Below are 18,842 nucleotides of genomic sequence, written 5' to 3' on the forward strand. Positions count from 1 at the left end.
CTCCATTACTGAGTATATGTTCAAAAGAAAATAAAATGTTCTTCCAAAAAGACCCTGTGCTCATATATTCATCACAGCACTGTTCCCATAGCAAGGACATGGAATCAACCTAGGTATCCATCAGTGGTGGATTGGATAAAGAAAATGTGGTGCATATACACCATGGAATACTATGCAACTATAAAAAAGAATGAAATCATGTCTTTCACAGCTATATGGATGTAGCAGGAGAGCATTATGCTAAGCAAACTAATGCAGAAATAGAAAACCAATTACCACATTTCCTCACATGGGAGCTAAATATTGGGTTCACATGAACATAAAGATAGGAACAGTAGACTTTGGGGGCTCCAAAAGGAGGAAGGGAGAGAGGGGTTGAAGGGCTTAAAAGCTTCCTATTGGGCACTGTGTTCGCTATCTGGGTTATGGGATTAACAGAAGCCCAAACCTCAGCATCACCAATATATTCTCGTAACAAACCTGCACATGTACCCCTAGGTCTAAAAATGGAGGTTCAAAAACAAATAAAAATATGCAATATGATAAATTTTGGTCATTGTATAGGAACAAGTATCTGCCACCACAATTGAGATACAGAACGTTTGTACCACCTCCTGCTCCTTATTTTCTACCCCTTTTGCCAACCTTTGCCATCAGGAAACCACTGGTTTGATTTCTGTGTGTATAGTTTTATCTTTTCTGGAATTTCATGTAAATGGAATAATATAGTATAAAGTTTTTGTATGTGTTTGACTTGTAACACTCAGCATAACGTTTGGGGAGATGATCATTTTATTTCACTCATTAATATTGTATGTCTTATTACTGTTGAGTAGTAGTCTATAATGTTATATTTTCTTTATCCATTCACAAGCTGATAAATCGTTGAGCTTCAAATTTTAAGCTATTATGAATTATACTGCTATGAACATCTACACACACACACATCTTTGTATAGCTGTGTTTTCATTTCTGTTGGGTAGATACCTAAGAGAGAGGTTTCTGTGTCATAAGGAAAGAGTACTTTTAGCTTTATAGAATACCTACTGTCATAATGTTATCTAAAGTGGCTGCACTATTTTTGTAATACCATCAGCTAAGTATGAGAGTTCCAGTTGCCCCACATTCTTGTCAACATTTGGAATGGCAGTCTTGTAAATTTTAGCTATTATAGTGGGTTCATAGTGGCGTCTCATTGTAATTTTAATATGTGTTTCCCTAATGACTAGGGAAGTTGACCACCTTTTCAAGTATTTATTCACCATTGGTATATCTTCTTTTCTACAGTTTCTGTTGAGACTTTTAATCATTGAGTAGGAGAGTTCTTTCTATATTCTTGATAAATAGCCAAAAATTGTTTTGCAACTATTTTCTCATAGTCTATAGCTTGCGTTTTCATTTTCTTAACTGTGTCTTTCAAAGAGGAAAAGTAATTTTGATAAAGTCAGTTATAACATTTTCATGCCTTTATGCTTTTGTGAGTTTTCTAAAAAGTGTTAACTCAAAGTCACAAAGATTTTCTCCTATTGTTTATTCTAGAAGCTTTGAAGTTTGGCTTTTATATTTAGGTTTATAATCTATTTCAAGGTAATATTTTGAATGTTGTAAGGTAAGGGTCAAGTTTTGTTTTCCCTATACAGATATCCAACTATTCTGGAAACTTTGATGCAAAGGTATCTTTTTCACATTAAATTACCTTAACATTTTAATGCAAATCAATAAGCTATATAAATGTTTCTTTTCTGGTCTCTCTATTGTCTCCCATTAATTAATATGTCTATTTTTACCCGAGTGCCACACTCCTGTGCTTACTGTACCTTTAGAGTAAATCTTCTTATCAGATAATATAAATCTTCCAATCTACTTCTTGGTTTCCAACATTGTTTAACCTATTCTAGGTTCTTTGGTTCTCCAGTAAAATTTTCAAATAAGTTTACCAATTTCTGCAAAAGAGACTGCTAGACTTTTAATGAAAATTGCATTGAATTACAGATCAATTAGGAACGAATTGCCATTTAAGTCATACTGACTCTTCCAATCCATAAACATGCCATACCGTTTCCTTTATTTATGTTTTCTTTGCATTTATTTTACAATATTTTGAAGTAAGTCTTAAACATCTTTTATTAAATTTGTTTCTAAATGTATATTTTGGTGTTACTGTAGATTAAAGTTTTTACATTTTATTTTTGAATTGTTCATCACTTGTATAAATAAAATAGAATTTTGTGTCTCTGATTTTGATAAACTCACTTTTTTCATTCCAATCCCTATTTATAGATATCCTAGGCTTTTCAGTGTACATATGCATGCAGTCTGCAAATAAAAAAGTCTCACATTTTTCTTTCCGGTGCTATCCATTTTTATTTCCTTTTCTTGCCTTCTTGCTCTGGCTAGAACTTCCAGGATAATGTTGAATAGGAGTAGCAACAACAGAGCCTCTTGCCTTATTCTTGATCTTAGGGAGATAGCATTGTGTCTCTTATCATTGCATACAGTGTTACCTGTAGTTTATTCAGACATGCCCTTACTCAGGCTAAGAAAATTTTCTTCTACCGCTAGTTTACTGAGGCTTTTATCTAACTGGATATTATATTTTGCATTTATTGAAATAATCACGTTAATTGTTCCCCCTTAGTTTATCAATGGATAGATTACCTTGGTTAATTTTTTTTTTTTTTTTTTTTGAGATGGAGTCTCGCTCTGTCACCAGGGTGAAGTGCAGCGGCACAATCTTGGCTCACTGCAAACTCCACCCCCTGGGTTCAAACAATTCTCCTGCATCAGCCTCCTAAGTAGCCGGGATTACAAGTGTCTACCACCACAGCCGGCTAATTTTTCTATTTTTAGTAGAGACGAAGTTTCACCATATTGGCCAGGCTAGTCTTGAATTCCTGACCTCAAGTGATCTGCCTGCCTCAGCCTCCCAAAGTACTGGGATTACAGTCTCACAATGGTAAACCAATCTTGAATTATCAGGATGTACACAGCTTGCTCATGATATGTTATTCTTATATACGTTGTTGATTCACTGAAATATTCTGAGGCTTTTAAATGGTATACTCATAAGAGATATTGATATAAATTGATGTTTATAATGTCTCCTTTTGGTTTTGATAAAAGGGGAATGCTTGCCTCACTAAATGATTTAGAAGTATTTCCTCTTCTATGGATTTTCTGAAAGGGTATTTTTCAGTATTCAGTACTATTTCTTCTAAAAACGTTTTATAGAATTAATCAATGAAATTATCTTAGTCTGTAGTATTTGGTAGTGATGTTTTTAACCGTTACCTCAACATACTTCTTTGATACAGGCTCTTGAGATTTTCTATTTCTTCTTGGGTGAGTTTTGGTGATATGTCTTTCAAGGAATTTTTTTTTCATTTCCTCAAGGTTTTAAAATTTATTTACATAATTTTATTCATAGTATTTCCTCTAAATGTTTGTGGAATCTGTGGGAATATCTCTGCTTTCATTATTAATATCATTAACTTGAGCCTTCTTTTATATTCTCATTTTAGTCTAGCTAAAAATATATCAATTTTATTGATTTTTTATATCTTATAGAAGTATTCAAATATTTGGGGTTTTCTAAATAATCTTATTGTTAAAACCAAGTGGTTAGGGAACATATTCTGTTTGGTTTTATTTTATGAAATGTATAAAGTCTTCCTCAAGAACAATGTACAGTATATCCTGGTACACTTACCATATGAAACTTGCATTAGTCAGGGTTATCTGGAGAAAGAGAACCAATAATGTACATATACATATGGTATATATAGAGAGATTTATTTTAAAGAATGAGCCCCCATGATTGTGGAGGCTCAATAAGCCCAAAATCCACAGGGTAGGCCAACAGGCTGGAGACCAGGAAAGAGTTGCAGTTTGAATCCAAAGACAGTCTGCTGTCAGAATTCCTTCTTACTCAGGGGAGGTCAGTCTTTGTTTATTAAAACCTTCAACTGATTAAATGGAGCACAACCACATGGAGGTAATCTACTTTACCCAAAGCCCACTGACACACATGTTAATCTTATCCAAAATACATCTTCCCAGATACATCCAGAACTTCTTCTCAGATATTTGACCAAATATCTGAGCTCCATGGCCCAGAGAAGTTGATACATTAAATTTACCATCACAGATCAGTTAAGAATATGTACTCTGCCATTTGGGGTATAATGTTTTATAAATAATTAAGTCAAGGTTTTTCATAGTTTAGCTCTTTCATGACTTTACTGATTATTTTAGTAGTTTCATTGCTGAAAGAAGGAGTTTCACATATGAGTTGTGGAAGTTTTGCCTCATATATTCTGAAGCTGTTACTAGTTGCCTGTAAATTTATAATTATTACATCTTCCTATAGAACTGATCCATTATCGTGATATATTTTTCCTCTTTCTCTTTAGCAATATTTTTGTCTTGAAATCTATTTTATCTAATATAAATATAGCCGTTTCAGTCTTTAAATGCTTATTTCTTGCATGATATATCTTTTCCTATTCATTTACTTTCAATTTACCTGTGAATCATATGTAAAATCAGTCATTTCCCGACCACATATAGTGAAGTACCGGTTTTTGTTTTGTTGAGACGGAGTCTCACTCTGTTGCCAGGCTGGAGTGCAGTGGCGAGATCTCAGCTCACTGTAACCTCTGCCTCCCGGGTTCAAACAATTCTCCTGCCTCAGACTCCCAAGTAGCTGGGACTACAGGAATGCACCACCATGTCCAGCTAATTTTTGTGATTTTAGTACAGGCAAGGTTTCACCATGTTAGCCAGGATGGTCTCGATCTTTTGAACTCATATCCACCCGCCTCAGCTTCCCAAAGTGCTGGTATTACAGGTGTGAGCCACCACACCCGGCTGAAAGTATTGGTGTTTTATACATTCTGATAATCTCTGCCTCTTAAGTGGAATGTTTAATACATTAACGTTTATCATAATTATTGACATATTTGAATTTAGATCTATCATTTTATTTTTTGTTTTCTATTTATCTCCTTTATTTCTTGTTTCTCTTTCCTCCTTCCCTATCCTTTTAATTTAGGCTATTTAAATACTTTTTATAATTCCATTTTACTTTTCTTATTACCTTTTCAGATTTTTTTTCGCATTAACTTTAGTACTTTTTGTAGGGATTATAATTCACTGCATTAATTTTTTGTAGTCTATTTACAGTTAATACATTATTCCCCTACATAAAATTTTTTTAATTGTAATGTATATCCTATTCTTTAGGTGAGATTGTCATATGTGTGGCATGTGGATATATTATAAATCCCACAAGTTTATCTACATAATTTTTATATTAAGCAGTTACATTCATTTTTAAAAACCTAAGAGGAAAACGCCTTAATATAAATTAGTCTTTTGCATTTTCTCAGTAGTTATTATTTATAATACTTTTTTATTTCTGAGGATCCAATTTTCATCTTGTATAATATTCCCTCATACTAAAAATCTTCCTTTAGTATATTTTGTAGTGCGGACCTACTGGGAACAAATACTCTTAGTTTACTTTTTCTGAAAATATCTTTATGTTTATTTCAATATTGAACGATATAATCATTGGATGTAGCATTCTGGGTTGACAACTTATTATATTACTTCAGAATTTTAAAGATGTTCTTATACTGTCTTCTGGCTTCCATGGTTTCTGAGGTAAAGTTAGCCATTAATTAAATCATCTGTTCCCTACATGGCATATGTTTTTTATTTCTTCTCTTTCTATTCTCAAGATTTGAGCTTTAACTTTGTCTTTTGAATAATTTATTATGATATTTCTCAGTATGGGATTATTTGTTTTCAAATAATTGGTATTTTCTGATAATTGTGTATCTGCAAATATCTTTCATCAAATTTGGCTGTTTTATATCTATTACTTTATCAAAAATTTGTTCTTCCCCAGTCGCTATTTCTCTGTGACTCAAATTGCATAATACAATTGGTCATTTAATATTGCCTCATTGATCTTTGAGCTAATATTATTTATCATTTAAACTTTCTTCTCTCTGTTCTTCACATTTGGTTATTTCCCTTGAGTAAGCTCCAAAGTTACTTACTCTTTTTTCTACTGTATTTATTTGGCTGTTAGATTCATTTGTGAATTTTTTATTTCCAATACTGAATTTTTCAGTTCTAGAATGTCCATTTGGTTCTTTTTTTACTATTTCAATTTCTCTTCCAAGACTCTAATTTTTTCATTGATGGTGAGTGTATTATTTTCTTTTGCTTTTGTCACTATAGATATAACGGTCACTTAAAACCTTGAAAATAGTTCTAGAATCTACAGCACTTCAAGAATGTTTTCCTTTATATTTTTTTTCTTGAGTAGGAGTTGGCAAGCATTTTCTATGAAGGACCAGATAGTAAATATTTTAGACTTCATGGGACACATATGGTTGTTGTCATATACTCTTTTTTGTTGGTAGTGCCTTGTTTTGTTTTGTTTTACAATCCTTTTAAAATTGAGGGAGAAAGCCTTATATGGGAAGTCATACAAAAACAATATGCAGGATAAATTTGGCTAGAGATCAGAGTTTGCCAACACCTGCTATTGAAAATGTGTTTCTTTCTCTTGGTTCTTTGTATGTTGGGTATTTGGATTGTATCCTGGGCTTTGTGAGTGTTTGGTTTTGGAGATTCTGGATTCTTTTCTTTTTCCCTGATGAGTGCTATTTATTTGTCTTAGTAAACAATAATCTTGAACTGCAAACTCTTGTTTCTTGTACAACAGCTGCAGTCTTAGTTCAGACCATTTGTCTTCCCCTGAGCCACTTTGAGTCTATTAGACAGGATTTGGGAAACCCCTATCTGACTTTTTGAATCTCCAAGATTCTCCTGCTTCAGTGGCCAGATTCTGTGGCTTAACTTTTTTCATCCAACCAGGCCAAAATACAACATTTTTTTTTTCTCTGTCAACCCTACTCCCACAGCTTCTGAGTCTTCCCAAATGTATTTGGCTCCAAGCTAAAAACCATGAAAACAGGAACTTGCTTCACATGACTCATCTCCTCCTAGAGTATACTCCCTACCAACTGGCCTACTGATGTTCACGCTCTGGGGCCTCAGGTAGCTGTTATCTGAATTATACACATTCCTTGTACTTATTTTCTGTGAGAGATTCACTCTCATAGGCTTTTTAAAGATCGTAATGCTCTTTTAAAGATTTTACCACCGGCAAATCTCCACCTATTCTCTCCATCATGACTATTTTTTCCGTTAACTTTTGAATGGAGAGAGATTTGTCTAGACCTGGCATTTGCTAAATAGTGAACCTGATGTTCCCAGACATTGCTCACTATCAATTTAGGTTTTTGAAGATGTTTCTCTTATCTCCAGTTAAAGGGTAGTTTGAAGCATGCAGCTCCTGGCTCAATTTCAATGCCTACTAGCCATCGATCCAAGGTCTCCTGCTTCATATATCAGGTTTAGTATTCATGCTAATGCATCAGCTACTGTGCACATATTTTAGTCATAAAAACACTGCTACTTTCTGCAGCATTTTATGGTTGTGTTCTTGTTTATACTTATTTTCTCATTTACTATAAAACTACAATGCAACATTAATTTAAAACCTTTACATTTATTGTCATATTGGATCCTAAAAATTTGTATTTCTGATAGATGCAGATAGAGAGCTACTGAGGAGGCTGAGGCAGGAGGATTGTTTGAGTCTGGGAGGTTGAGGCTGCAGTGAGCCATGATCATGCCACTGGACTCCAGCCTGGGTGACAGAGCAAGACCCTACTCAAAAATAAAATAAAATAAGCTGGGCATGGTGGTTCATTTCTGTAATCCTAACACTTTGGAAGGCCGAGGTGGGTGCATCACTTGAGGTCAGGAGTTCGAGACCAGCCTGGCCAACATGGTGAAACCTCGTCTTTACTGAAAGATAAACAAATTGGCCCTCATCTCTATTAAAAATAAACAAATTAGCCAAGCATGGGGGTGAACGCTTGTAATCCCAGCTACTTGGGAGGCTGAGGCAGGAGGATTGCTTAAACCAGGAAGGCAGGAGTTGCAGTGAGCCAAGGTTGTGCCACTGCACTCCATCCTGGATGACGGAGTGAGACTTCATCTCAAAAAAAATAATAATAAAAATAAAATAGAAAATATTTTCCAGACAACATCCCTCTTTCTGAAAAGTCAATAGCCTGTACACCAAAACTAGAGGTGACTCAAATGATCTTCACACATTCTTTGAAGTAGTGTCCTGTTCTTTAGAAAACAAAGTATGTAACATGTAACCAAAACATGGACTTCATAATCCATGACTCTCCAAGGTCTGATAAGTAAAAATTCTACCCACATGTTAACAGGTTGCATTTCTTGTTTCAGTTCAGAGAGCAGTGACAGTTACTTGTCTTGTTGTGAATTGTCATTGATTTTTGGGTTTTTTTACTTTGAGTGAGATAGAAGACTTTAAAAAGTTTTGAACAAAAGGCTTACATAATGGCTTCCATTTTTAAAAGGCTTACTCTGGTTGCTAGGTGGAAAACAGTTTAAAGCAGAACAAGGGTAAGTTAAACTGGAGTTCAGACAGGCAATGATAGTGGCTCACGCCAGAGTGGTAGGAATAGAAATGGTGAGTAGTTGGATTACAAATGTGTTTTGAAGGTAAAGTCGATAAGGTTTCCTGACTTTTTATGTAGGTATGAGAGAAAGAGAAGAGTCAAGATTATTACGATGAATTTACACTGAGCAAGAAGATGATGAGCTGCTTTAACTGAGATGGAGAAGGAAGAAAATGCAGAAACTTGTGGGTGGAATCAGAATATGAGAAAATCTGTTTTAAATATGCAGGTAGAGTTGTCAAGTAGGTATACAGGTCTGGAATTCAACGGGGCGGGGGGTGGTTCTCGATTTAAGACAGTAATTTGGGAGTCTTCAGGATAGAGAAGATATTTAAAGTCATGAAAATCAAAGTATAATTTCATAGAGCATCCCAGAAATATTTTTAAACCAGAAGTTCTCGTTTTCCCCCATTTCCTACTCCAAACCTCTTCAAACATGTTCTGTGGAGAGGTACTGCTGACTTACAGGTAATCCAGGCCTGGGCACTGGCACCCAGTTTGGATGCACCTGCTGAGGCTGACTAGTTGGCAGGTGCACATCACCAGCCATCAGGAAGTCATGGAGATGACAGATTTGGCTCTGAGTATCTGAAACAATTATGCACACCCTGGTCCTGGCAGCTCCTCCAGTATGAAGGACTGCCAGACTTGTACCTTGATGGTGTGAATACATAACTCTGTGTCACCTAATAGGTGGCTGCAATCCAATAACATTCTTGCTTGTCAAAAATTTATAAAAGAAAAATATATGCTAAAAGCTGATAGACTCCCTTCAAATATGTTTGATAAAGAAGTCACATGCCCCACAAATAACTAAATACTCATTATTAAAGGTTAAGTGTTTCTTCCAAAATAAAACAGGTATCTGAATACATAGGAAAACAAGAGAGGAAGGCAGACATTGTTTAAGTTTAGGAAAGATCGGAAAAGGTCTGTGTTCAGGCAGAATGAAGAATAATGTTGGTATCACCTACATGGGCTTGCTGAAATCAGAGAACTCGGGTGTATTTTGGGAAAAGGGAGGAAGCCAAAAGCAAAGGGAGGAACTAAAGTTGGAAGCACTCACTAACTCCCTGGGTTGCATTAGAACACGGAGCGCAAAGTCCAACATCCAGCGTTCAAAGAGGTGTGTAAAGCCTGGGCTTCAGCCTAACATCTATTGGCTGTGGCTTAAAATGGCATCTGGCAAGGAACCTCTGAAACAGCGTTCCCCAACTTCTATGAAGAAGTTCAGAAAAACATAAAAATTCCATAATGCACTGAGAACTAGCTGGAAGCACCAACGCATTGCCAGAAGATGAGAGTAATGTTTACTAAATATAAAAGTGAGAGGACTAGACTCAAAAATGTACCCTGTGGCCCACCTGTTTATGTTTGGTACAATGATCTACCTGACTTCCCGTGACTTAAAAGGTAAAGGCAATAAAACTAGAAAACAGGGTAGTTTTCTGACTGCAAGGATTCTACTTTTTGAAGCAGTCTTCTCCTTTATCTTCACTCATCAAGAATGAAGAAAATAAATCAATAGGCTGGGCATAGTGGCTCACGCCTATAATCCCAGCACTTTGGGGGGCCAAGGCAGGCAGATCACCTGAGGCCAGGATCGGAGACCAGCCTGGTGAACATGGTGAAACCGTGTCTCTACTAAAAATACAAAAATTAGCCAGGTGTGGCGGTTGGTGGCAGGCGCCTGTAATCCCAGCTACTCAGGAGACTGAGGCAGGAGAATTACTTGAACCTGGGAGGCGGAGGCTGCAGTGAGCTGAGGTCATATTGTTGTAGTCCAGCCTGGGCAAGAAGAAGCAAACTCTGTCAAGAAAGAAAAGAAAGAAAGAAAGAGAAAGAGAGAAAGAGCGAGGGAGGGAGGGAGGGAGTGAAGGAAGGAAGGAAGGGAGGGAGGGAAGGAAAGGAGGGACGGAGGGAGGGAGGGAGGGAGGGAGGAGGAAGGGAGGGAGAGAGAGAGGGACAGAGGGAGGAAGGAAGGAGGAAGGGAGGGAGGGAGGGAGGGAAGAAATCAACAAGCTCATAGCTTATGCGTAAAGAGAGTAATGGTAGGGCATAAGAAAAGCATAAGCCTGCCTTCTCCGGGATTCTAATTCTTCCCCTCTCCCCTTTCTCCACTGTTTTGTTTTACCTTTCTTATAGCCTCTGTCACATTCTATTGTATTAACTGCTCATTGTTCTGCTTCCCTACAAGGCTGTGTATACTGGAGGGCAGATACTGTTTGATATTTTAGGGTGGGCTTGCACTAGCACAGAGCCTTATATGTAATATTAAGCTGAACCATACAGAGTGCTAGCTTCTGTTATGTGGCCTAGAAAAGAAAACGTCACTCTTTCATATAGTTCAATCTGATCTGACTCAATGAATGCATATTTAATCAATGATAAATAAATTAGAAACCTGTTCTTCACAGAATAACCAAGAACAAACTCATCCCTGGAACTCTAATAATCAAAAGACCGAGTGGCAATATTCATAGAATTTTGAGTGAAAGTATTGAAAGTCTGAAATGTATACTCATATAAACTGTCTCTGATATTGAAGGTCTCAGGAGTCATACCATATAAACTTCGTGAAAAAAAAAAAGTTTTTAGAGACATATTCCAAAGCCTCAGATATTCCAAATAGCACTGGGATATTAATGTTATGTGAAATTCCTGGTAGGATCTCTCCAAGGAATATAAAAATCCGTACTAGTGATTGATCACAAAAGTCTTAGCAAAGATTATTACCTCTGAAAACCACGCTAAGCTTCAAGCAGCCTCTCTAATGGCCTCCAAGAAGGGAGAAGACTGGGGCTATCATTCGCAATAGCATCTGGATGAAGCTGAAAAGTAAACAAATATCAGGCTTGGGGCAGGTAGAGATCTGGAGAACTGACCCACCTGCAGGTGTTGAACACAGACATTAAGAGTGGGAATAATTCTTACCCTTACTCGCCATTGGTTCAAGCAAAACATTGGCTAGGAAGGTTGGTGGAGGGGAAGTCACAGATACAGTAAGGAAAAAGTCAGACAGAGCCCAGGAATTCAGGCAGAATGACGGCCCCAGAGATGCGCTGAGTGGGTATTTAGGCGCCAGCCTCTAGTTCCTGAGAGTCCTTCCCAGACTAAGGCAGATTAGAACAGGAGCTTCACAAATAAGAAAGAAATCTCTATTTTCAAATTTTTTTATTTTTTATTTTTTTGAGACTGAGTCTCAGTCTGTCGCCCAGGCTGGAGTGCAGTGGTGCAATCTCAGCTCACTGACACCTTCGCCTTCCAGGTTCAAGTGATTCTCCTGCCTCAGCCTCCCAAGTAGCTGGGATTACAGGCACCCACCACCATCCGAGGCTATTTTGTGTGTGTGTCTGTGTGTAGTTTTAGTACAGACAAGGTTTCACCATGTTGGCTAAGCTGGTCTCAAACTCTTGATCTCGGGTGATCTGCCTGCCTCGGCTTCCCAAAGTGCTGAGATTATAGGTGTGAGGCACAACGCCCAGCCAAGGAAGAAATCTCATTGTAGCAACAGGGACACCTGGTGGGATTAAACTGGCAGCAGGTGTGCTCTGAGAATATCCTGCCTCCCCTCAGGGCCAGTCCTCTCTATGCCAAAGAACGGGATTGTGGCAGAACCCGCTCGTGAGGAGAGGTGAGGATACAGGAGCACACAGAGGTTGGGACCAAGCCAGACTTTCGGTGGCTCCCCACAGCTGAAGGATAAATTACAAGCTTTATAACCTGACATGCAAGGCTCCAGAAGATCAGGTCCTGTCTGTCATTCCCAAGCACCCCTACAGAAATGCATTTTGTCTCATTGAACTAGACCCATCCCTAAGTAGCTTCAGCCCCAAACAGAATCAATGACTCCCTCCTCCACGTGCCCAGCTACAAGACACACACCACTCCGCTCTGTAATGACTCAACTACATCTGTGTTTCTGCTACTTGGCAGGGACCATCTCCCCACATCCACTGTGCTTATCACAGTGCCTGCTCATAGAAAATAGAAAATACCGCACAAAAAAAATCAGTGACCTCAGAGCCGGGCTACTGAATTTATTGACATAAGGAATAAAAGAGACCTTGGGGACTGGAGCTTGAACTTTACCCTGACTGCTTCTTTGATCCCAGCCTATAAATCTTTCATAGAAATTTTCATCTTTCCCCTCCTCATGCTAGGAGGGTGACAGGTGCGACTGGCTGTCATTGAGGAATGCTTATGAATGATGACAAGAACCCAGGGCTTGAGGAGTGTTACATTTGGGTGTTATTTTTTAACTCCAGAAGACAGCACCTATGAAAAATATTTTCTGATTTCATTGCCTCTATGCATAAATAAATAAATACAAGGCAACTTGATTTAATGGAAGAACCACAGGCTTGGTTGAACAGATCTGATTTCAGATTCTAGCTCCACCACTTAATGGGGAAGTGGGGTGATAGGCTATAAAATTGAGACATTATCCACTGGCCCACAGAGTTCTGAGAATCATTGAAAAATCAATGTAATATGCCTAATTCTGAGCTGGGTTCCTATTATACATTCAGCAAACGTCTATCCCTTTCTCCTGCATCAGGGAGTGCCCCACACCCTCGTTTGTCAGATTCTACTCAAGTCTCAGAATATCATTTTTCTCAAAAACTTCAAAATAAATTTTACATAATGTCTTACATCTCTATGAGAAAATTCCTTGTATTTAGTGTTTTCTATTCAGCTAAATGATATGGAGAATCACTAAGAAGGTGAATTCTGGAATCCGTTGGGTACAGCAAAGGACAAAAGACTTCAGTGTTCCTTTCAAATCCAAAGATGCCGTGAGATTCTTTGATGCCTATGAATGGCTTTAGCCTCTGCAGCTGGAGGTTAAAACATAATGACTGGATTTGCTCCTGTAAGGACTTAAGCTGTCCATGCCCTGGATGCTCCCAGGACCGCAACCTCAGTAGCAAACTTTGTCCCTCATTAAACTTTCAAGGGGAGATTGGGAAGTTCAGAGAGAAACTCAGACTTGGCACGCAGAGAGTGGGAATGTGGAAGAAAAGGACCCTGTAAGTGCACGAGCCAGAGATGGAGCAGGTTCTCCAGGGGTAATTCTGGCCCGCAATTCTGCACTGTGTCTAAAGCACTGATAGTCAGCCTTTACTACCAGCAGATCTGGCTCTCAGAAAAGCTCAGCCTGGAGGCTGAAGCAATGCTGCAGGGGGTTCCCAGCCAAGTGCAATGATCAGGATCGGGGCCAGCAGAGTCACACAGCCATGCGCCTTTCACAGCCCTCGTTCTGAAACACTTAACTCAAGCCAACCTCGTCTTTCCTCCTGACTGCACAGCCTGTGGTCACTCTGCTGTTTCCTTTTTTTCACTGTGTTCCTATCAGTTCCGCAGACTGGGCTGTGTTTTGAGCACAGCGCTGCTTCTCTCCTGGGAAGGGGGTCTTCGGGTGTCTTGAAACAGCATGCCTCTCAATCTTAACTGATAAGAATTTTCCTGTGTCAAGGCCACTGTCACCGTCCCCACTCCCGCTCTGCCCATGGAGCTCGCTTATTACCAGGTAGCTTCAGCATTCTGGATGATCACTGCACTAGGAATGGCACCACAGGTGGAACCAGGGGTATATGTAGGGGTCCAGCCCTGTGGGCCATAGAGAAAGGCTGGGATTGGGACAGGGCTCCGACTTTTAGCAGGGAAGAGGATGCTAAACAGAAGCAGGAAATTGAACAAACTGGAGACAAAGGTAGTTTGGGTTCTAAGATTGTCCTGAGCTTCCCCAAGACACTCAACCTACTAAGTCTATAGTATTAAGTAACTTCATTAATCCCCCTTCCAATAATAGGTTGGGGGTTGCCTCATCCTCACAAGGATTAACTGAGCTTGGAATGAGACTGAAGGCAGACAGGGACCTTAACAAACAAGGGCTGCACCCCAGAGTCATTTGATGCCTCTGATATCCAGCAACACTGGACCTCCCTCCCACCTCATGGCCTTTGTGTGGACTCCTTTGTCTGGCAGGAATGCCTTTCTGCTGCCCTTCTCTCTATATGAGGGATTCCTGGTCATGCTTCAGCTTTCAGCTCTTCCCTGAGCCCTAGACTAGACCAGGTTGCCCTGCTATTCGTTCTCAAGAGCACCTTGCCTTTTTCTTGATGGCCCCCAACATGGTCGATAATTATCTATTTTTTGTACCATTTAATTAATATCTGCCTCCTTCAGGTTATAAGATCCATGAGGAAGAGGTAGGGTTTTGCTCACTGTTTTGTCCTTGATACTGGAAGCATAATAGGTGTGCAATAACTATTTCTTGAGTTAAGCGTTAATGAATTCATGTTGAGTGCTTCTCTGGCAGCAATATGCTCAGCATCCTGGTTCTGTGCCTCACATAAGCCACATAGGATCTAATGCTATCGGTAATCTTATTGTTTGTATTTTACAGGTGAGGGAATTGAGGTTTAGAGAGGCTAACTCAGCTTTTTCAGGTCTCAGACCTGGGAAGTGGTGGTGCCATGATTTGAATCCAGGCCTGCCTGACACCCACGTTTGAGCACTACACTGTTTTTGCAGGGGGAGAAGGCATAGGCATTAGGTTGGAAGTTCGTGGGCTGGGTAAGGGTCTTGCCTTTCCTCACTAACTGCACAGCATTGGCATGCCAGTGACTCCTGGGCCTCAGTTTCCCCACTTGTTATATGGGGGCAGATGGACTAGGTGATCTCTGAACATTTGGAGCCTACCAGGATCCTCATGGAGCAGCTGCAGGGTGTTTCTTGGGCCAAGAGGGCTGCAATATGACTTTCTTATCTCCTCCCCTGATAATGGGTGTTCAAGACACTGATAAAGAAATGGCAGAAAATGGGACGTTCCATCTTGAAGTGAGAGGGATCTCTTTTCAGATTATTTTGGTCACAGAAAGTTCTTCCACAGCCCTTACTTCCAGCCTAGGCCTGTGGCCTGTCATCTGCCTTCTCGCCACCCTCGCCTTTACCCTGTGCCAGGCTGGCAGCTCACACCTTAGTGGTCTTAAACGCAGAACTCCATCCCTCCATCCCCTAGAGACACACTGCCGTCCTTTCAAATGCCTAGAAGATGTCCACATAAGTGTTCTACCATTATTTCAATCCCACCATTTCAAATTATACCACGTTGCAAACTATACTCATTATCTTCCCTAATATATACAACTAAACTGACTGCTTTTCAAAGTCTTTGCATCTTTTAGGGGCCTAACAATGCCCTCAGGCATCAAAGCCAGACAACTTGTCTAGAGGAAGTTATCATTGGCTCTTCTTGCTTCACCCCCTCTTCCAGCCAGTCCCAAGCCCTCTTCAATTGCCCTTTACAATGTTTCTGGGAGAGACCCCTATCTGGTTGTAGCCATTCCCGCTCCTCTAGGCAGGTCCACGTCCTATTATGCCTAAATTTCTGTGGGAACCCTCCTGCCAGTCTTCCTGCTGTGACCTCTCCCATTTCAACCCACATTGCCATGCTTTGCCCTGTCCCAACGCCCTAGTACCATTTGAAGTCAACCGTAAAGGTCAGAGGTAGTGAGAACTGGGTTTACCAGTAATGTCAGGTTTTGGTTGAGCCATGGGTTGGTGAAAGCTTTCTTGGACATTGCTGAAACACAGCCGAAGCCAATTCCTGGAACATAGATTTCCACAGTGGCATCATGTTGCCGGGAAAAGCAACTGCTGGATCCGTTTTATTTTTTAATCTGCCATGGGAAGCTTTAGTTTACTTGCTCCTGATGTCAGCCTCACTTCACTCTGCAAATCTCACTCAGTGGCCTAGCTAGGCAGCTCCAGGCACCATCCCACCCACACCAGGCTTATTCCTGCCTCTTTCATACAATTCATCGCCACCTGGGAAAACTTCCACCTTCATTTTTCACCCACAAAATCCACACATACTTCACAGCCTAAGCCTTGCCCTGTCTTGCTTTCAATCTCTTTCAGCTTCTCCAAGTCTACCCCAGCCCCCCAGCACATGGGTGATTCTTTTTTTTTTTTTTTTTTTTTTTTTTTTTGAGACAGAGTCACCAGGTGCCAGGCTGGAGTGCAGTGGTGTGATCTCAGCTCCCTGCAACCTCCACCTCCCGGGTTCAAGCAATTCTTCGGCCTCAGCCTCCTGAGTAGCTGGGAGTACAGACATGCGCCACCATGCCCAGCTAATTTTTATATTTTAGTAGAGATGGGGTTTCACTGTGTTGGCCAGTATGGTCTCGATCTCTTGACCTTGTGATCAGCCCGCCTCGGCTCCCCAAAGGGCTGGAATTACAGGCGTGAGCCACCGTGCCCGGCATGGGTAATTCTTGTAGCCCATTTAGCCTCCACTTAGGTCTCCTCAGTGGTTTTTAACTACCTTCTAACCCATTTACTAATCACTTCAAGAAGCTAAAGACATGGCAAGCTCCTTAAGCACAGGAACTCTGCCTGGCCCTCCCCTAACCCAGCACAGCCCTGAGCCAAGAGGTAGGCTCACCAAGGGTTGTTTTTGGGTTGGTAGTGATAAAGAGTCAAGTGAGTTGCTCTGTCAGAAGCTGAGCGCACAGACCCACAACCAACACATCCCGGGAACAAACAACACGATAAGGGTTCTGTTAGCTCAGAAGCCACGATCTCCATTTCTATCTGCGTGGTTACAGCTCTAGCTGCTCACCCCAGAAACATTTCATGGTTGCCTTGATCAGTAAACGCCCTAATTGCAACAACCGCAATTTGGAGTAGCTGCTTGTGCCTTCAACTAGAAAACCTAGGACATGCAGGAATAGAAAACCCCAAGGGGCATATCTATATATGTACATCACTGAAAACCCTACATGGAGAGCTATTTAAGATTCAAGCTGATCTTGCAACTGCCTGCAGCTTCTCCAAATTCTAAAGCCCCATAAAGGACTTTCTCTTGTAAAGAAAGGGAGTACTCAAACACATCTATACTTATCTCTTTCTAAAGGAGCCAGGAAAGAGCTCTGAAATGCATAGCGTGGGTTTCCAGTGGCATAAAAAGACTAGAGACTATTAACGATGTCAGTGACAATAGAGAGTGAGGATGTTTGTATCTATTGTCTGTGTCCAAGCTTCCAAAACCTCGGGCAGATTAGCTGTGTCCTCTTCCTCTATCTAAAAGCATTCATTTACAGTTATCCATTCTGCCATTCACATCGAAATTTCCTTTTTCCTGAAAAAAAAAATTATTTCTCTTTTTTCTTTCTTTAGTCATTGTCCTTTACTATAACTCAAACTCCCATGCTTGTTGTTCTCAAGCCCACTGAAGCCTCTGTAAACATCCTATGGACAACGTGCCCAGATGTCACAGCCTGCATTGCCGCTTCCCGCAGCCACAGGGCGATCCTGAGGTCCTGCATGTACGGCTGGCGACGCCTGTATCATAGCGACATCTGCTGGGAAACGCTTCACACTGCAGCTAATGATACCACCGTGCCTTTGCCCAGGGATCCACACAACAGGTGCCCAGAGGCACAAGGCAGCCCGAAGATGGCTTCCAGGTTAGTTTACACCTGTATGACCCACTTTCTGCCAGCTCTGAATAAAAGAAGAAGGAATTAATATTCACCAAGCATTCCCTGTGTGTGCCAGATAGATGCTAGGTGCTTTCCATATGCAAAATAAGATGCTGTCATCAACCCAGGAACAGCTGGTGGGATTCTTGTTCAAACGAAGCAGGCACGCAGGGTTTGTTTTTTTTTTTTTTTTGTTTTGCTTTTTTGTTTGATTCTGTTGTTGTTTAAATTATTTTAATTTGTGTGGGTACATAGTAGGTGTATAGGTTTATGGGGTACATGAGATGTTTTGATACAGGCATAGGATGCATAATAACTACATCATGGAGAATGGGATATTCATCCCCTCAAGAATTTATCCTCTATGCTAAAAACAATCAAATTATACTCTTTTAGTTATCTTAAAATGTACAATTAAGTTATTATTGACTATAGTCACCCTGTTGTACCATCATATACTAGGCCTTATTCATTCTGGTTTTTTGTACCCATTAACCATCTCTACCTCCCCTTTACCCCCGACTACACTTTCCAGCCTCTGGCAAAATCATCCTTCTATGCTCTACATCCATGGGTTCAATTGTTTTAATTTTTAGATTCCACAAATAAGTGAGAACATGTGATGTTGGTCTTTTTGAGGCGCACATAATTTGAATGCTGCTATCTGGCTCCCTGTGTCAGCAGATCTGAAGAGTCAAGGCCTAAGAAGAGGCCCTGTTTATTATTCTGCTGAAGTTTTAGAAACAATGCCATTAATCTATGACAT

The sequence above is a fragment of the Sapajus apella genome, unplaced genomic scaffold, assembly GCF_009761245.1.
Source record: "Sapajus apella isolate SASKATOON/1434 unplaced genomic scaffold, GSC_monkey_1.0 scaffold107, whole genome shotgun sequence".
NCBI lineage: Eukaryota > Metazoa > Chordata > Mammalia > Primates > Cebidae > Sapajus > Sapajus apella.